The following is a 13905-nucleotide window of genomic DNA, read 5'->3' as shown; positions in this document are numbered from 1 at the left end:
AGCTACCCCGCTTGTCAGTCCGTGTTCACTCTAGTCTTGGACTTCCCAGTGATCAGCTCATCACCCAACACTGGGTGCAGCCTCTCTGGGCCAAACTGGCCTTTCCCGGCCAAACTGGCTCCACTGCAGTCCTCCCGCTTACTATACTTTTGGAGCTCACCAAACCCCCCAGGGTCTGGGAGACGAATGCTTTGGGCTTTCACCCTCTCAGACTCGAACTCGGACTCGGACTTGGACTCGGACTCGGACTTGGACTCGGACTCGGCCTCGGCCTCGGTCTCGGTCCCGATCTCGGTCTCGGTCTCGGTCTCGGTCTCGGTCTCGGTCTTGGTCTCGGTCTCGGTCCCGGTCTCGGTCTCGACCTTGGACTCCATCTCGGGTCCTTCTCGGACTCCATCTCGGATTCCATCTCGAGTCTATCTCAGACTCCATCTCAGACTCCATCTCGAACTCCATCTCGGACTCTGTCTCGGTCCATCTCGGACTCCATCTCGGACTCCGTCTCGGCCCACCTCGGACTCCGTCTCGGACTCCATCTCGGACTCTGTCTCGGTCCATCTCAGACACTTCCACGTGTCATGTGTTGGTCCTTTTTGGGTCCCTTTTTGGAGCCTTGCTTATTGGTTGCCTCGTGCTCGCTCCTCGAGCACTTTGTTGGGAGTTCCACTCTCGCTTTCGACCTTCTAAGTCGGAGCTTTTAGTCCATATGTGTTACGCTCGTTTGGCTTTCGCTTCGGCCACTACCACATGGCGCCCTTCCAGCTCCACTTTGGGGCCTAGGGATTTTATGTCTCACAACTCCACCACCCATAGACGAAGTTCGATGTCCTCATCAAACGGTAAACCCTCTTATAAAGTAACACCCATATGTATTACCAGTTCCATCCTTGGCACCCAGCCAATATTTGTCTATAGTTTGACACCAAAGGCGCACCATGCCTTGTCCATCCTCTAAGGAGCATAGTCTCTCCAATATAGAGACTCATTCGACCACCTGGGGTGGTTTGCTCCCTTTTATTGGTTCATTTCTCGTTAAACCCATTAGAGACTCCCTCTCTAACTCAATTCCACTACTCATTCTTGAGTAGTCTCAGATTCCATTGACATAACCTTGCACTTTGGAACTTTTAGTTTTGACTTCTCAGAGTCAATTTCCTAGGTGTCTCCGACACCTTACGTTGCACATGGTGCAACTCCACTTCCCTATCCTAGGAAGTTCTTTACTTGAGGATACCATCATCCTCTCTCCGATATCGTGCCACCTTTGACACTAAATTTCAGTTATCATAATTGGTGGTAGGGCTGCCCACGGCCCTATTATTTGGCTACCTTACCGCTCCCCCCTTTAGAGCATCCACTTCGCCAAATTGGAGTGGTTGGGAATCCACCCTTGGGGAAACATTGCCTTTCCCACAATCCATTAACACCCAACACATTAGTGTTCTCGGCTTAACTTTGCCATTTGGATTCTTTCCTGGGATTCCCATGGCTTTTTTCTTAGCCACTAGTCTTTTGCTCCTATCCTTGATTGTTGCACCCAACAACATAGAATCACTACCTCCATTTTTGAGGTTTCCTTTCAGTTCCATAGCAAACACTTTGCTTTGCCAAATCTAGAGGGTGTTCACCCCTAGTACGTCTCTTTAACATTTTCTGCTGTGGGCTCTATCCATGGCCCAACTTTTGAGATCCTTTCTTGGATCTTTTATAGAGACTACCTTCCTCGGACTTACTATGCCACAGCATTGACATAGCTCATTTCCCTTATGTGTTCTTTCCACTTGGTCACCTTGACCAAGCCACACCATTATCAATAGTTCAAATCAACACTTTGAACTCGGAATCATATTCCTTAACCCAAATAAAGACCTTGTCCTTGTTTAGCCACAAGATCACCTAGTGATCTCACCTTGACCCCTTAATAGGTCTACCCATAGGAACTAGGTCTTCCAGACCCCTCTATGTTGTTGACTATGACCCTGGGGGCATCCCCCACACTTGGCGGTGTGCCCAAGCCAACCCTTCCGGCCAAGGATCCATAGCAACTAAGACTGGGTGTCCCCATCTCATTCACCACGTCCTTGGTGCTCTTTGCACCAAAGTGTTCAAATTAGATATGCCGAGCTTTCACTCTAAGCAATCTAACCGTGCATCACGACTCCTAGGCATCCCTCACTTGGCGGTGTGCCCAAACCAGTCTCCTCACTGAGAGTCCATGACCACCGAAATATAAGTGTCCTCATATTCCAAACCATCACCACGCCCTAGTGATTTAGGACTCGAACCCAAGCACTAGAGGGTCGGGACTCGAACCCAACCTCCGTATATGCATCTACGGATGGCATCACGTAGGATGCTTGGCGTGACTCCCCACGCCGGTGCACCAACTTATACTTAAAGCACGCTACAGCTTAAGAACCTAGTTCCTCCACACTGCCAAATCCTCTCACCTAACAATTCTGTGATCATGCATGGACTCCTCCATGCTTGGCCCCATGGCCCACCCTTTTTGAAGTTATCACCTTCAACTAGGGTATTTGTTCCCCCGACTTGCCAATCTCGCTTGGCAAGTCCTCCGACCACTATAATATGGTTCCTGCATAAGCGTGAAAGTCCTTGACCATCGACTTTCGTTCAAAGCCCTCTCTTTGAACACTCGGGAACTACTTCCCTAACCTTGATAGCCTTGCCTCATGGCAAGTTTCAAGACCACACTTCTGCTGCGCCACTCTGATTTTGCGTGTTTCATGAACCATTTACACTTGGCCTTTCTAGGTACTAAGCTACCTAGAATCGTCTTTGGGAACCTTGAAGGAACTCTATCCCTTAGCTTGCTAAGGCCTTCCTTTTTGCAAGCTTTATAGTTGCCATATAGTCTAACATGGACAATTCCATATTTTAGACTCTCCATGGCATCACGGTTGCTAGCAACAACATCCTCGAGCACCCTCTTGATTCTCCACTCCCAACTTGCATAACCACCGTTAGATATGCTCTTCGATTTCTATGGTTCAGTTCCATCCCAATACTACTTGCCTTTTGGCCCCATATGTTTCCTTTGGTTATTCTCCTCCAGACTAGGAGGAAAGCTTTGCATATTTTACTATGCCTTAGCAAGTATTCTTAGGGATGAACCTACCCAATAGCCTAGGGAGTGGTTCCTCAATCTTGGGCATGTTCACCTTATGATCCCACACATTGGGATTAACGTTGCTGCTTATAGGCCTTTACATGCCCATCACTAGCCTTGCCAAAATTCAATTTTTGGCTCTGTCCAATTCGGGTAGACAGTCTTCTCCTGTCTCCATAACCTTGGACATTTGGATAGCACCTACTATCCATCATTCGCTAGGGACTTAGTCCCTTGGGCCTTATCTATTGCCCTTGTGACACGAAACACCACCTCCTGATGTTCTAGAGTGTTTGGGTGTCCCAATGATGGCCTCATGACAATGAGCATTCCCGTTTACGACATTGACTTATTATATCGCAACATAAGCAATTTATCTCCCGTAAAAGTATATCTAACTTCTTTATGCCATTAAGAAGTCTTGGGTAGCTACCTTCTACCCATTTAACCAATTATTTTGCACCTCTTGCTTAGTTGCCCCATAGTTGTCAAGTCTTACAACTCATTGCTTGGTGCTTCCACACCTCTATCATTATTTAGGTCACCACACTCCAACCGCATGCCTTCCAGCTTAAGCCATGCCATTCCCGCTTTCATTGGGATTCCCTTGGCAAGGGGTTCTTATGAACCCACCATCATAACCTCAAGGTATCACACCTTGGCACATTTGGTGTCTCCACACCATTGGCCCCACGAGCCTACCCTTATGACACTACTTATTAGTGTCTAGGACTTTGCCTAAGACCAATATAATTGTTCCTCATGCTAACTATCTATTAGCACCGCACCATAGTGTTTGCACCCAACTTTGGGCCAAAGTTGCTTTCTTCTGGGAACATCTTTCCCACAACTTTAGTATGGCAATTCTACCATCAATGAGATACCTACTGTTCTCATACTTGGATCTTATGATCCTCCCCATACCTCATGGGGCACCATACACCTCAGTCCAAATGCTCTAACCAATCCCTTAGGACCATTCCCTGACTCCGCTTGAGTCATCCAGCATTTTGGACTTTGCTAATCCTACAACTTGCGAGGTCTTAGTCTTAGAGGTGCCAACTCACTGGAATACAACTTCGTGTATTCATGTCCTACTCATAAGGATGATCTTTGCAAGTGTTACTCTGACACTTGATGATTTTCTTGGGGCTAACCTTTGCCCCTTATGACTACTTGTCCATGTGATGAGAATAGCAACTCATCTTTAAGTACACCCCCAACTCCTTGGGTTGTTCCAGCATTTGTTAGAGGTAGCCCCAGCTACCATTTCAAGGACTGGTGTCCTCTTCTGTATTTGACCACCCACGGTCAACAATTCCAATCTCAAATTTATGAGTACCATCTTGTGACTCCTTTACTGTTTTGGAGTCTGCATCTTCCCCGTGATCCCAACTATAGTTGTTTACCACAACTACATTAGCTCGTTTGCTGCGTCAAACGCTCATCTGGATCACATCCTCAGCTCTCTGAGGAAACCCTTATACTGTTCCCAAAATCCCAAAGTCGTTCCCTTACTGGCCCTTTTCCATCCACCATATCGTGCACAAGTTTATGCATGAACTTGAGTGGAGAGCCATGTCCTTTTGACATGCTACTCCTCTAGGATAGGTCCATATCTAGGACCTTCCGATTCCAATACAAGTGGTGATATACTTGGCCACCAATTAGAGTCGGACTAAGGAACAACTCCGATACCAAGTTGTAAGCGACTAATTTTTCCATTTTACTTTAGTCACTTAACCGCACCTCCGACCACTTGGAGGAGTCTCACTCACAACCTCCGTAAGTCCTATTTTGGACTTGGGCTTACTAGCCTCGAGAATGGCATCCCCGCCACTCAACCTATGCACTTGGTCCAAGTGCTCCACGTGACCGATCCCATGACCGACACCCCAAGGTACCACCAACATATCAGCTTGTTACACTAAGGCCATGTCCATTCACCTTGGTCATAACGATGGTCTGACACCACCTGCATCCCAATCTCGTCACTCAAAGACTGGGCCATCCATCCACGAGTGATCATCCCAGATCCACTCCTTAGCATCCTTAGGATGCCCACAGACATGGGGATTAGCCTTCCCCAACATCTTCGTTCCAGTCCCCACCAAGTCCCTTTTCGTCCTTGGCCATGCTCGCTAACACTGCCACTGGATCAAGGCCCACAGGCCCGACCACTAAGTCCCACTGTCCTCTAGGACTTCCTCCCTGTGTGATTGTGTCCTTGGTCACCACACCAGAGGACTACTCCTCTTCCTTTCCATAGTTTGGGACTTTGGGACGACATTTCGGAACACCGTGGCCCTACGCGGGCCTCGTGGGTACTCTCCCTGCCTTTCACCTTTAGGTGCTCTAGCCATGGGCTTAGAGCGAGGTTCCATTGAGCCACATCAGGTATCCAAGTAGGTAGTGCCACCCACACTTGGACTGGGAGCATCGGCCAGACGATCTCCCGGGGGAACTAGAGCCGGCTCTTGAACACTTCACCAAGCTACCCCGCTTGTCGGTCCGTGTTCACTCTAGTCTTGGACTTCCCAGTGATCAGCTCATCACCCAACACTGGGTGCAGCCTCTCTAGGCCAAACTAGCCTTTCCTGGCCAAACTGGCTCCACTGTAGTCCTCCCCCTTACTATACTTTTGGAGCTCACCAAACCCCCTAGGGTCTGGGAGACAAACGCTTTAAGCTTTCACCCTCTCAGACTCGAACTCGGACTCGGACTCGAACTCGGACTCGGACTCGGCCTCGGCCTCGGTCTCGGTCTTGATCTCGGTCTCGGTCTCGGTCTTGGTCTTGGTCTCGGTCTCGGTCCCGGTCTCGGTCTCGACCTCGGACTCCATCTCGGGTCCTTCTCGGACTCCATCTCGGATTCCATCTCGGGTCCATCTCAGACTCCATCTCGGACTCCGTCTCGGTCCACCTTGGACTCCATCTCGGACTCCGTTTTGGTCCATCTCAAACTCCGTCTTGGCCCACCTCGGACTCCATCTCGAACTCCATCTCGGACTCTGTCTCGGTCCATCTCGGACTCCATCTTGGACTCCGTTTTGGTCCATCTCGGACTCCATCTCGGACTCCGTCTTGGCCCACCTCGGACTCCATCTCGGACTCCGTCTCAGTCCATCTCAGACTCCACCTCGGACTCCATCTCGGACTCCGTCTCAGTCCATCTCAGACTCCATCTCGGACACTTCCACGTGTCATGTGTTGGTCCTTTTTGGGTCCCTTTTTGGAGCCTTGCTTATTGGTTGTCTCGTGCTCGCTCCTCGAGCACTTTGTTGGGAGTTTCACTCCCGCTCTCGACCTTCCAAGTCGGAGCTTTTAGTCCAAACGTGTTACACTCGTTTGGCTTTCGCTTCAGCCACTACCACATGGCGCCCTTCCGGCTCCACTTTGGGGCCTAGGGATTTTGTGTCTCACACATAAATGCAAGACCATTATCCAAAAGAATCCACTCTAAACAAGAGTGCTAGAACACCACTCGATTGAGAAGGAAGTATCCAACAGCAGTTGCAGAGGTGCTAGCAAGAGCACCAACTTCCACCCAACGAATCAAATATTCAAAAGCAATAATAATATACTCATTGCCAGCAGTTGACCGTGGAAAAGGTCCCATAAGATTAAACACCACCAACTTAAACGGATGGGAAATTGCAATTGACTCCAACTGTCCTTTGGCAGCTCGAGGGGGAGTATTACGAGCTTGGCACCAAACGCAGATACACACATATCGGATAATATCACGTTGCATTTCCGGCCAATAGAAAGACCTGCGCAATTTCTTGGTTACATGACAATGTCCCATATGCCCACCTAGAACAAGAGAATCATGGTAGGCATGGAGAAACTGCAGAATAAAGATAGAAGGCACTTGTAAGCGACTAATTTTTCCATTCTACTTTAGTCACTTAACCACACCTCCGACCACTTGGAGGAGTCTCACTCACAACCTCCATATGTCCTATTTTGGACTTGGGCTTGCTAGCCTCAAGAATGGCCTCCCTGCCACTCAACCTTTGCACTTGGTCCAAGTGCTTCACATATCCGATCCCATGACCGACACCCCAAAGCACCACCAACATACCAGCCTGTTACGCTAGGCCATGCCCAATCACCTTGGTCACATTGGTGGTCCAATACCACTTGCATTGCAATCCTGTCTCTCCAAGACTGGGCCATCCGTCCATGAGTGGTCATCCCAGATCCACTCCTTAGCATCCTTAAAATGCCTATAGACATGGGGAATAGCCTTCCCCAATATCTCCTTTCTGGCCCTCACCTAGTCCCTTTTTGTCCTTGGCCGTGTTCGCCAACACTGCCACTGGATCAAGGCCCACAAGCCTGACCACTAAGTCCCACTGTCCTCTAGGACTTCCTCACCGCACAACTATATCCTTGGTCACTACACTAGAGGACTACTCCTCTTCCTTTCCACAGTCTGGGCCTTTGGGGCAACATTTCGGAACACCATGGTCTTACGCAAGCCTCGTGGGTACTCTTCCCACCTTCCACCTTTGGGTGCTCTAGCCATGGGCTTAGAGCGAGGTTCCATTGAGCCACGCCTGGTATCCAAGTAGGTAGTGCCACCCACACTTGGACTGGGAGCATCGGCCAATCAATCTCCTGGGGGAACTAGAGTCAGCTCTTGAACACTTCACCAAGCTACCCCACTTGTCGGTCCATGTTCACTCTAGTCTTGGACTTCCCAGTGGGCAGCTCATCACCCAACACTGGGTACAACTTTCCTGGGCCAAACTGGCCTTTCTTGGCCAAACTGGCTCCACTGCAGTCTTCCCCCTACTATACTTTTGGAGCTCACCAAACCCCCTAGGGTCTGGGAGACGAACGCTTTGGGCTTTCACCCTCTTAGACTCGAACTCGGACTCGGACTCGGCCTCGATCCTAATGGTCTCGATCTCGGTCTTGGTCCTGGTCTCAGTCTCGGTCCCGGTCTCGGTCTCGGTCTCGACCTCGGACTCCATCTCGGGTCCTTCTCGAACTCCATCTCGGATTCCATCTCAGGTCCATCTCGGACTCCATCTCGGACTCCGTCTCGGATCCATCTCGGACTCCATCTTGGGTCCATCTCGGACTCCATCTTGTACTCCATCTCGGACTCTGTCTCGGTCCATCTCGGACTCCATCTCAGTCCATTTCGGACTCCATCTCGGACTCCATCTTGGGTCCATCTCAGACTCCAACTCGAGTCCATCTCGGACTCCATCTCAGACTCATCCACGTGTCACGTGTTGGTCCTTTTGGGCCCCTTTTTGGAGCCTCGCTTATTGCTCGCTTCATACTCGTTCCTCGAGCCCTTCGCTGGGAGTTCCACTCCCACTCTTGACATTTCAAATCGAAGCTTTCGATCCAAACGTGTTACACTCGTTTGGCTTTCACTTCAGCCACTACCACATGGCACCCTTCCGGCTCCACTTTGGGGCTTAGGGATTTTGTGTCTCACAGCACCACTAGCCGTAAATGATCATCAAGATCCGTCCCCACAAAATAAAGAAGGCCATCTTTAAGGCGATATTGAGAATGTAAATGCCAAAAAGGCAAGTCATCAACAAGTGATGCAGGATTCTCAAACCCATCTTGAAGCCTTCAAATCCACGGCTCAATCTTTTGAGCCTCGCGAACCTCATCAAGAGAAGGTAGATCTTGCTCTACGCCTTGTGGACACTAAATGTCAAGTACAACAACTGCCGACGGCACAGAATCCTCATCTAGAAAATCCACAGAGGCTGGAACAACAAGCTCATAAGAAACATGAGAAGAGAATGGAGAAGGAAGAAGAGCTCGAGAAAGGGCATCAGCATCAGGCATAGAACTCCCTAGGCGATAAATAACATCAAAATCATATATCTTAAATTTCAAAGCCTATCGAGTAGTACAACTAACTAGGTTCTTCTGCTTTAATAATGAAGTAACAGTAGCATGATCACTTTCAAGTAACATCCGAGAACCATATAGATATGCATAAAGTTTCTTGAACCCCAAACTGCTGCTAAACACTCCTCTGTCGTGGAGTAATTCATTTCCGTTAGTTGTAATATACGGCTTATATATGCAATGGGATGGCGCTAACTAGGCACACTCGAGCTCTCTTGCATCAACACACCTCTAAGACCAATGTCAGAAGCATCCACGCGCAAAATAAAAGGTCAAGTGTAGTTAAGATATGCCAAAACCAAAGGAGTCGTCAATAGCTCTTTGAGATCCCCGAACGCCCGCTCACAATCCGGAGACTAGATGAAAGATGATGTTGATGACTTCAGCAACGCTCGCAACGGTGCAGTGCGATTAGAAAGATGATCCATAAAACGACTGAGATATTGCACCTTGCCTAAGAAGCACTGCACATCATTCACACACTTCAGAGTAGGGAACTTTAGAACAGCCACAAGTTTGTCAAGATCAACTTGCAAACCCTTATGAGGAATACGGTCCCCAAGATAAGTTATATCCTTGGACCCAAATACGCACTTTGACCGCTTTAGCTTTAAGCTAACGTTGCATAGCCGATTCAACACTTTACAAACATCACGAACGTGCTCCTCTCACGTCCCCTCCGAGTGGATCAAGACATCATTAATGAAGTCAATAGTCTCCTCCAACATATCGCAAAGAACCTTATCCATCATCCATTAGAAAGTTGCTGAAGCATTGTTCAAACCAAATGGCATCACCAAGAATTCGTACAAACCAAATGGTGTACAAAAAGCAATCTTAGGAATATCTTCTTCGGCCATTGGTACTTGCCAGTACCCAGAAGCAATATCTAGCTTGGTGAATTAATGACTTCGCCCCAGACAATCCAAGAGATCCGCAGTGTGAAGAAGAGGGTACACATCTAAGATCATCACTTCATTTAACGGACGATAGTTGATGCAGAAACGAATACTCCCATTAGGCTTTGTCACAAGATGAGGTTCACATGCCCAAGAACTCTGCGGCTTCTAAATAACACCCTTTTCCAACATCTCCTTGACATTTGCACGTAAGATCCGGATCTCCTTGGGTGACCGACGATGAATGGGAACCTTGATTGGACGAGCATCCCCAGTTGGAATTGGATGACACGTGGCAATCTTGGCCCTAGACGATAGGTCAAATTCAAAGAGATCAAAATACTCCTTCATGAGCCGGTCCACCGTTGCAACACAAAGATCATCAGAGGGATTGGAAAAAGGAAGAGCAGAACAAGATAGAAACATAGGAGGAAATAACGGGGGAACAAAAGTAATGGAAGCAGAGGTAGAAGTAGAGGGACAAAAAGGTACAGAAGTGAGAGGAATGGATGAAACATAAGGAAGTATGAGACAAGGGGGAGAAGCTTTAAAATCACACTTGGTATGATTGTGCTACAATCAATCCATACCAAAAATGAGGTCAAAAGCTTAACTCGGCACCACCCACAATGACTGCAACTCAAACTCGAGATCGCCCACACGCACAACTAGGTCCACCTCATCCCATGTACATGCATGTGTACGGCCGTTGCCATAAAGAATGAAAACTGGTTCCACCGCATGACGCAAGTGTAGACGGCAACGTGTGGCAACAGGTCGAGCAATAGAAGATAAACTTGAACCTGTATCAACCAACACATAGAGAATAATATGACACCTTTTGTTATAAAAACGAGCTTGGAAAATAAACACTGGATGAACTGGTGCCGAGTAAACCCCTTGATGATACTCCCAAAAGAAAGATGGAGGGGTCACTGACTTATTTGCGCAAGGTCCCTCCATTACTCGTGCGACTCCTCGTTTCCCGAATGTATTTCGGTGTTCAAACCATCCACTGCAGCAGCACCAACAGGACGTTGCTGACGCCAAGGTCTCCACCCAGGAAATGGAGGTCGCCAATCTAGAAAGCATCGACAACGCCGATAAGTATGACCAACTTCATCACATGCCCAACAGCGAATATCACGGCCACGACCACGTCCTCGACCTTGTCCTTAGACTCGAGCAGCAGCAGCATCAACCTCCATTGGAGCAGGACCATCACCCAAAGGAAGTGGAGTTGAAGGACGTATAGCGAGAAGTGGAAGAGGCAACGTCTCATAACGTTGTGCTAAGCTAAGAACATCGTCAAGAGTGGTGGGAGCAAGTGCATGCACAAGTCCGACAAGATCTTGATGAAGTGCTAGCCACAACATTCCTAGCTTGATCCGCTCTAACATATTTGGCTCCGCCTGAAGTAAAAGACTTCGGAAACGAACGCCAAATTGCATCACCGACTCAGATGGCCCTTGGCAAAGATGATGCAATTGTTGGAAGGCATCATCATAGTTGTCGGCATGTCTGAAAGCGCATTTGAAGACATTCGAAAGAACACTCCAATCCTCACGAGTGGCTGTGCTCAGACCATTGTACCATTGCAACACCGTCCCTTGGAGACACATGGGAAACTCACGCAAACATTGAGCATCATCCCCAAGAATGATATATGGCAATCACCGTGAAGTGATCGAACCAATGGTACACATCATCCCCAGGATTCCTGCGAAAGAACTCCAACCGAACGCGAGGATTAGCACCAAAAGCAGAAGGAGTTGTACCACATGCCGTGAACGCCACCATCAACTGAGTTTGGTTGTTTAATTGCAAGCATATAGCATCAAGCAATTGTACCAACTGCTGCTCTAGAGTCAAAGGAGGAGATTGCTGATCTACCATGAAGACGGATGAAGAAAGAGCAAAAGAAGAGAAATGACAAAAAGCGAGAAGGAAATGGGAGATTTAGACAATGCAAAAAAAGCTAAACCAAAATCTTGAAAGGGAAGAACAAAAGAAAGGGAATGGAAAAAAACTAGATTTAGGTGATGCAAAAGTTAGATATAAACCAAAATCCCAAATTCAAGCACTTCTCAAGGACAATCAAATGTGCCCCTCACCTCCACCAATGTGAGTGCATAGGATATGGAAAAGGAATATAGAAATGTGTATATCAATTAACCCAAAAACCCTAGTTTATATACAGGAGCGAATAGTCTGGATTAAAACCAATCCGACAACTACCACTACGCTAATATTAGTATATGGCATCATAGCCATACACTTGGCCCTCCCAGCATTTAATATTCTATGCAGTCATATTAAGCTATACAATCAAGATAATGCTGTTATAGTACTTTTAAATACTTAAAAATAATTGAAAATAATATACTAGAACAATCTTTAATTTATAGTAATGCCATGTAAGCAATGAGGTGGCATGCAAATCCAAATAAGCAAATAGAGCCCACCCTAAATAAAGGGGGGTGCTATATTGTGCATTCTACGCTCCCATAACACCTCCTGGCTTCTCTCTCCCTCACAACGATTCCAGGTAGACACAAGCTTGGACATGAGCCAAGCTTCATTCACTAATTTCCCTGCATACTTCTTGCCAGCCCTGTGACGAGCACTCAACAAATAGACCTGCCCTTCACTGCCAGATCCCAGCTTCTACAGCTTGAGGAGCTCATGACAATTGTCATCCCCAAACTTGCACATCACCATCGCTTGCCAATTTTTTTACCTAGCTTCTCCCTAATGGGTAAACATAGATGGTTGGGATCGCGTTTGATCGACAGTGACGAAGTTGTGACACCCTAACCCCAATTTAAGTGCATTAGAGGCTAATTAATTAAGAATAGTTTTTATTTAAATGTAACCATGCTTCTTTACAAAATTGTTGCATTCTACGCATGGTTACTCACATCCTTTGTTTTACACGCCGTGTTGGGAGTTGGAGTGTGCTGCAGTGGCTCCTGCCTGATCAATCGCCCTCAAAGCACCACCCAGCTCTCAAGGGACCAGGGGGATCAGAGAGTTCACCACGTCTCCAATCAAAGGCCTGTAGCTTGGCTCCGACTGGACGCATAGAACAGCAATAGCAGCGACCTACACACAAATCTTGCGTTAGAATCATCAAATCAGCCAGCACTGGCAACAAACAAACCAAAACCGAAAAGAGGAAGCGCACTTACTTGGAATAGTTGCTTCAAGTTGACCGTATCCTTGATCGCAGCATCCACAATGAGGGGAAGCCTGGTGCGGTCGGTCAGTTGCGGCGTCCTCTTCAGCATGTAGATGACGGTACGCAAACGATACGAGCCCAGCAGCAACGACAAAATAGTTGAAGAGCGTCCACCACGAATAGCCTGCTTTTCTGCCTTCCAAGCAGCCTTGCAATCCCTGGAGCACACACATTCTCACGTTTAACATGTCAAAGAAATCAAAGCTTCTTGCAAGAGCAAACCTTGACACCATCACGAAGAACACCGATGATAATTGCAGCCAAGCACTGCAGCACCCTGAGTTCCCGGTTGTTCATCTCCATCAATTCGCTGGTCTCCTCTTCGTTGGTTGTGGGTGACATCCTGCCGATCAACATGGTTCCGCTTCCACATCAAAATCACCACCACAACCAAGTAGCACTTTGCTCTCGGCTTAAGCCATCCCCGAGTTCCTTGCGAGCAGTCCAGACGGTCGACCAAAACTGAGAATGGAGTATCTCAATCTGCTGATAACGTTTCTCCTCCAGAGGTTGAGGTTGTACTAGTTGGAGCAGGCCATGCTAGTCTCGCGGGAGCACGACGTTTGCACAAAGAAGGCGTCACATTCCAGCTGCTTGAAGCGTCGGATGGAGTTGGAGTCGAGTGAGAAGTGACACCCTCCAAGGCTACGTCCTGGACAGGGGCTTCCAGATTCAAGTGCCTGGTTCTGGGACAGAACTGCCTTCCCGCTAAAGGCATCGGCGAAATATCACAGCAGCTTG

Source organism: Selaginella moellendorffii, unplaced genomic scaffold (genome assembly GCF_000143415.4).
Source record: "Selaginella moellendorffii unplaced genomic scaffold, v1.0 SELMOscaffold_3, whole genome shotgun sequence".
NCBI classification, from domain to species: Eukaryota; Viridiplantae; Streptophyta; class Lycopodiopsida; order Selaginellales; family Selaginellaceae; genus Selaginella; species Selaginella moellendorffii.
The sequence above is the reverse complement of the archived record's forward strand: the minus strand, read 5'-3'. Positions refer to the sequence as shown.